We start from the raw sequence: 6,434 nt of genomic DNA on the forward strand, positions 1-6,434 counted from the left end.
ATCTTTAAATGTTTTGGATTAAAGTTATCATAAAGCTTCTATTAAATCATTTTTTGGGCAGGAGGCTGGGAAGGTTTTCTATCTGCTCCTTTGCGAGAAACTCAACTCGGTCAAAATAACTTGGACATGAAATATCCACCTCTACAGTTCAAGGGTTAAATTTTCTTCACCTCTTCCATTATTCTTGTACACTCTTTTCTTTGAACGATACAACAACAAATTATTACATCGCGATTGATGGCATAGGCGAACGAATAATATTCTACATTAACGAAAATACACAAAGGCAGTTGAACACTTTCATGGAATCTTAGATAAATTTATATATTAATATATAATACGTATCCTTATAATTTTTTAAAATCTTCAACCTCAAAATGTCGCTTCAAAATAGAAAACGAAGAGCAATTTGAAAAACGCTATTGCACTAATGAAGTTAAAGTATATGCATCATACGTTTAAGAAAAATTATAATTTAATTATCAAAAACTTCGTTCCAATGTGCTTGCGTAGAGAACAGTATTATCCATCATAAATTGCAGTGCTGTATCGTTTACGCGTAATTCAGACTCTGCCGTACAGAGAAACAGTCTCGCACAAAATCGAACCGTACCTAACAGGTTAATGTAGGAAACAATAAGTACTCTTGCGTTTGTAGTACATCGACCTGCCGCTGGGTGTGCTATAAGATATTTACTTTCTCACTAGTTGTCGCAAAGGTAGTATGTTGCATTATATACGGGAAACAAAACATACCTAACGTACTTCCTTCGATAGTACATATACTAAAAGTGGAACGATACAGAGAAGCGTTAGCATATGGCCCCTGCGCAAGGGATGACATGCTGCAAAATGCGAAGTGTTCCATTGAGATATGTGCGCGTAATATTGCGCGTTAGAACCGTGGGTTGGTCCTGCACAGTGTACGCATATTACAGTATGTGCAACTGTGGGCGTGTGTATGTGAGTGTGAGTGTTGTGAATGTACGTTACGTGACAGGATCCCTGAAGAAAAAGAAGGGAGAAATGGCACTAGAAGAGTAGTAGAGTGTGTGAAACAAATGTAATTGTTATCTTTAAATATCTTGTAAAACATATGCTAAATAAATACACTCTTGTCCTTAAACAATACAACAGCAGATTATTACATCGCGATTGATAACATAAGTGAACGAGAATAGTATTCTATATTAACGAAAATACACAAAAGCTGTTAAATACTTTTATGGAATTTTAAATAAATTTTTCGCACTTTTCATAAATGTATTAATGTGTGTCATACGAACCATGAAATTTCATTAACACTCTAATGAGACTCGAAACTTCCAAATGTTTTATATATCACATATAATATATACATAAATGCTTTCTATGGAAAATCCAAATAACTTTACGAGCTACCGTAACGATGGATGAGAGACACGAAGGAACTCTTTACCTGCTTGTGATGCACTGTTATGTAGCTCTTTGAGATCTTAATTCGCTGCCATTTTCGATACCCTGAAAAACTTTAACCGTTATACAAGAAGTGTTTAGCGCGAATATTGCTGAATTGAGTGGAATGTCATTTACGATAGCAACACGGTAATCAGTTTAGCAAACTCTAACGCATTTTCAACTTCAGGCGGCTCGCTCTTGCTGTTTGCATTGTCACAATTCTCTGTGCACAAGACTGTAGTATGGACCAAATAATACCTTTTAACGAGTTTATGGCATTCTTAGAGCGAAATTCGCGACCTGTTGCACTCGTAGAAACATCGGTACGACAGAGACGATATCGGCGTGTTAGAAGCTGAAAAAATAGTATTCTTCCAACGATCTAAATTTGTTATCATCGTTAATCGTAGAATCGAGTCAACTCGTCGCTCGAATTCCCAATCGCGTGTACTTAATTTCTACCCACAACGAAAAAAGTTTCTATAATAAGCATTTTACAGATATAACGTTTAATGATAACTTTCCCGTCGCTCTTTGAATCTCTCGTAAATCAAATGCCATCATAAAACCTGTTTGATTTATTATGAACGGATGAGAACGAAAAGTCCATTCATGATCATCGTCAACTGTGCTTGTTAATAATCGTAACGATTGCAACTGCATTTACTTTTGTATATGTAATTTTAAATACGAATGCAGTCATTTTGTAGACGATGATATTAATTTAACGATCCAGCCCGATTTTCTTGTTACTGAATTCGCGACCTGTTGCACAACCAGAAGATATGACATTTATGCACTCTTAAATTCCTCGTAGCGATATTAAATTAGTAATTCATCCGTACAACTGCCTCCGTTTCGTGTCTTTCGATTAGCTTGAAAGTTCCATCCTGTACAAGTAACTTCAGAACATGAAAATACAGAAAATACAGAAAATACAGAAAATACAGAAAATACGGAAGATACAGAAAATACAGAAAATACAGAAGATACAGAAAATACAGAAAATGCAGAAAAATCTTGCAGACACGACAGAGATAGAAAATGATAAAACAACTATAGAAAAAGTAAAAATATTTAAGAAACGGAAGATCAAGTATCGTGGACTGAAAAATATAAGAATAGAAATAATGAAGCTACGCCTATGGATCGAATTCGCTTCGATCTTATTCAGATTTGAAAATTGCCGTAACAATTGCCTTTTGTCGCATTTATTCGACCGATCTACGTCAAAATGCGTGACATTCGAGCGGGAAATTCGTCCGTTGCATGAACTTCAATTAGCGACCTTTCGCCGGTAAAACCTGCAATAAAAGCGATCGCAGATTCTGTCCCTATGTAGCTTCACATTCGAACGAGCACGATCGGATGCTCCATTCAGCCGTTTCATTCATTTACAAAGGTCGAAGGGAATTTTTGTGCCCGATAACGAAACTAACGTTACGGAATTTTGGCAATAAATGCGAAAGAAAAACCGACGTTACACGTTATAATGTTAGACGCGTTGATTGAAAAAGACAATAATTTGATTCTGGTACTAGTAACCCGTAAAGCATACGTTTCGTCTCTAAAGTATTAAAACTTCGTTGTCGCCAGGCAGAAAACATTTATACAAATAAAGAACAAATATTTAAATGCGGAAAGGTTACTAGGTCGTGCAGATTTAACACGCTTCTCGGCTATAAAGGGAATAGCAAACAAAAATATGCAAATAATAAATGAAACGTATACAATCTAGAAACACAGCATACATGTGCTGCTAAAATATAATATTCTCTGTATATCGAAAAAGCCTAAAACTGTTCCTTTAGGCATTTCCTGCATATAAATCTTCACAGCGTGTACTTTGCGTATACTGTATTAGTATACACAACCAATATGACGTAGACGAGGCAATAATGACGGGGGAAAATTATTTATTTATTATAGCATTTAGTGCCGTGCATCGCTATCGATCGGTCGGTTCTTGAGTAGTCAACGATCGATCAACGCATTGTACACACGTTCTTTGTTTAGGTACAGCTATATATTTGACAACTGCATTTAATTACTGAGCACAAATACAAGTATAGACAAATACTGAGCACACTATGCACAGAACAAAAAAATGCTTTACCGTTCGATGGTTACTTTACCTTACATTATGGCCAGTAAACAATACCATTTCGGTGAAAATAGTGCAAAATACGTTCTTGAACGAACAATTCATTGTTCGAAATAAGTCGATTGACGATGGTATCATAGTAGGCAGACATTTTTCATTGGAATTCCGTGTATGATAATACGGAACGGTTTCAAAAAAGCAACATTATTCGTTGTATGGACGAGCATACTTGTTCAAGCCAGAACAACTCAATTAACAAAAAATTTAATTTACGATTTCCTCCGGGATTCCATTTCGCTGAAATAAACCTTTGTCAAATATTCGTTTCGTCTTTTGTCTTCGATGATCGCGCAAAAAAGACAGCGACCGAGCGCAAAATAATGCACAATGCTGTGCACCGAGCTGTCAGAACCAATGCGATGGCGTCACAAAATTATCGACACTCGTCAAATATCGAAAAAACGCCACGAAGAGACTCGATATAATCATGTGCGTGGTGCACTACGATCTCGTTCAACGAAAGCCTCTGTCGTAATTATCCACGGCGTAACACGTGCTACTATGATTCGAAAGGGTCAAGATTGCCTAACTCAAGTTAGTTACACGCGAATCATCCGTACCGTCGTTGTTTCAAATCTGACTCGTTCAGAAAAGCATTTTTCATATTTCGAAAAAAGTGTACACTAATGTACACTATGGTGGCTGATCGGTACACGTTGTCGTCGTCAAAACTGCATCACAGAATGACGTACATAGCTATAATTGAAACACGAAATGAAGGCATTATTTAATTGACGTTTATTCATCGTATTGCGGATAAAAACCAGTCGTCTGTCGAATTATCTGGATCATAAGGTAGATCTTTTATTTGCTGTTCGTTTACAAATACGAAACACGGTCTGTTTCATGTATGGTTCCTCGTTGGTACATAGAAATGTCGCTTCTACGAATATTTCATCGATCAATTAAAAGTTTCCTGCGTGAATTTTTTAAAGTTTATTCGAACGATCGTGTCTTTCGCGTAAGAATGGCCTAATCCGCCGGTATCGTGACAAACTTGTAACAGCAACGCTGATGGAGAATGTAGGAGACACGCTGCGGCTCCTTATTGCTAAACACCCAAAACCGCGCAATATTGGCCGGACGTTACACTTGCCAAGAGTGGGTGTGTCGCGCGTGTGATGTGGCAAACCGTCGCTCTTTGTCGCGCTTCGACGATTTGCATCGTTGATTTCTGCCATCGTAGACACGTGCTTTCGAGGAAAATGTGCTCTCACGTACCGATTCCTTCTTGCATTAAAGACAGCAAAGAAAAGGTATTTCAGTCGAAAAACGTACAGAAAAATTTGTCAGAAACAATCGAGATATACTCTGCAGTTATCGACTTTAAGTAAAGTTAAACTTTGAAATTTGTCCACTAGAGGAATAGAGGCCTCATAGGTCATACAATATGTCGTAATTCATGAAGGTCAAACTTAATTCCGTCAATGTATTCGATTCGTCGTTTATCTGAAAGTAGTAAATACACGCGAACAGTAATGCGTTTAGATGAAAGGAAAAAACGGGATGTCACTTCTGTATTTTTCCATAGCCTGAAGCGTATCAATGAAATACATGAAATTAACTGTTCGTTGAAATAAGATTTCCCAACGGTAAGTGCAACATCCAAGTCGCCTGGAGGGCCTCGATGCTGGTCATAGAGATTGCTAGAAGGAAGGATGGTTGCGGGTGACGTGGGTTAGCGTCAGGTTGCTAGCAACATTGGCAATATCCTGTTTTTCTAGGCCTGCGGAATTAAATATTTGTCGCGACGAAACAAAAGTTACGTCACAGTTCGTAGCCATCTCCGGGGGAATAGAAGGATACCCAAGCCAACGATACTAGCAACCCTTTGAGTGCCCCCGGGCGCGGGCGTCGGGCGCCAGCCAATATACCAAGAAACGACCAATATCTCTGCTCTTTCCCCTGTTCCAATTTTCAAATAACAAAATTCGTAATCGACCGGGGAGGGACGTGTATCATCGTGCATTGGCTTGTCCTTCCATATGCGATCGATGTTTCTTTTCCGTATGAGTGTTTGGTTTTACACGTGTACTCTTATTGTTTCTTAGACTGCTTAGATTACAATATATCGCATAATTTTCAACTTTTTATTTTAATCTGTTATTACCTATTGCGAGATACTCGTATTTTACTCAAGGCGCGTGGTTCCTACGTACATGATTAAGTAAATTACCATTAATTTATATCGCGAACCAAATAAGGCTGCCTATAAAAAAAATAACATAAGGGAAAAGAAGAAAGGGAGAGAAAACAGAGGATGAAAATAGATGGGAAATCTATTTGGTCGTCGCTCTAATGAAAGTTTTTATTCGCGAGATACGTATTAAAAAACTGTTACACCGCAGAGTATATTCGGGAAAGCAATCCGGTAAATTATTAGCTTGCTTTTGCAGCAAATCGATGGCTACCGTTTCATATAGAACTCGACTATAAAAATCCACTGAATTATAGGTTTTTTGTATATATCCAGTAAGATATATCGTTGCGATACCTGACCACCGCTCACCTGACTCACCCTTTTGCTTCCCAAACCAACGTGTATCGTGTATCCATATTGAAATGTACGGCACACTTTTGGAGATTGTTCAGCTTGCTCGAAAGCCAACCAGCTGCGATCGTATATACTTGATTTCTCCATTAAAATTTTCCTCTACAGAAATTCTCGTCCCTCTTGCTTTTCGCGTAGCTCGCTGCGCATTCATCCGTGCAATCGTATTCAGAACACCGATCCAAATGTCATCGAAGAAACAAAAACCCTAATACCGTTAACGATATCTATGGTTATCCACGATCCGCTCATTAAAATCGTTATTAATTTTCAAACGAATCT

The 6,434-nt window shown here is 37.9% G+C and overlaps 1 pseudogene; it reads left to right on the forward strand.

The window, feature by feature from the left end:
* Positions 1–761: 761 nt before the first annotated feature.
* On the forward strand, positions 762–874 carry LOC122571280 (annotated as a pseudogene).
* Positions 875–6,434: the final 5,560 nt, after the last annotated feature.

This window comes from Bombus pyrosoma, linkage group LG9 (genome assembly GCF_014825855.1).
Source record: "Bombus pyrosoma isolate SC7728 linkage group LG9, ASM1482585v1, whole genome shotgun sequence".
Lineage (NCBI taxonomy): Eukaryota > Metazoa > Arthropoda > Insecta > Hymenoptera > Apidae > Bombus > Bombus pyrosoma.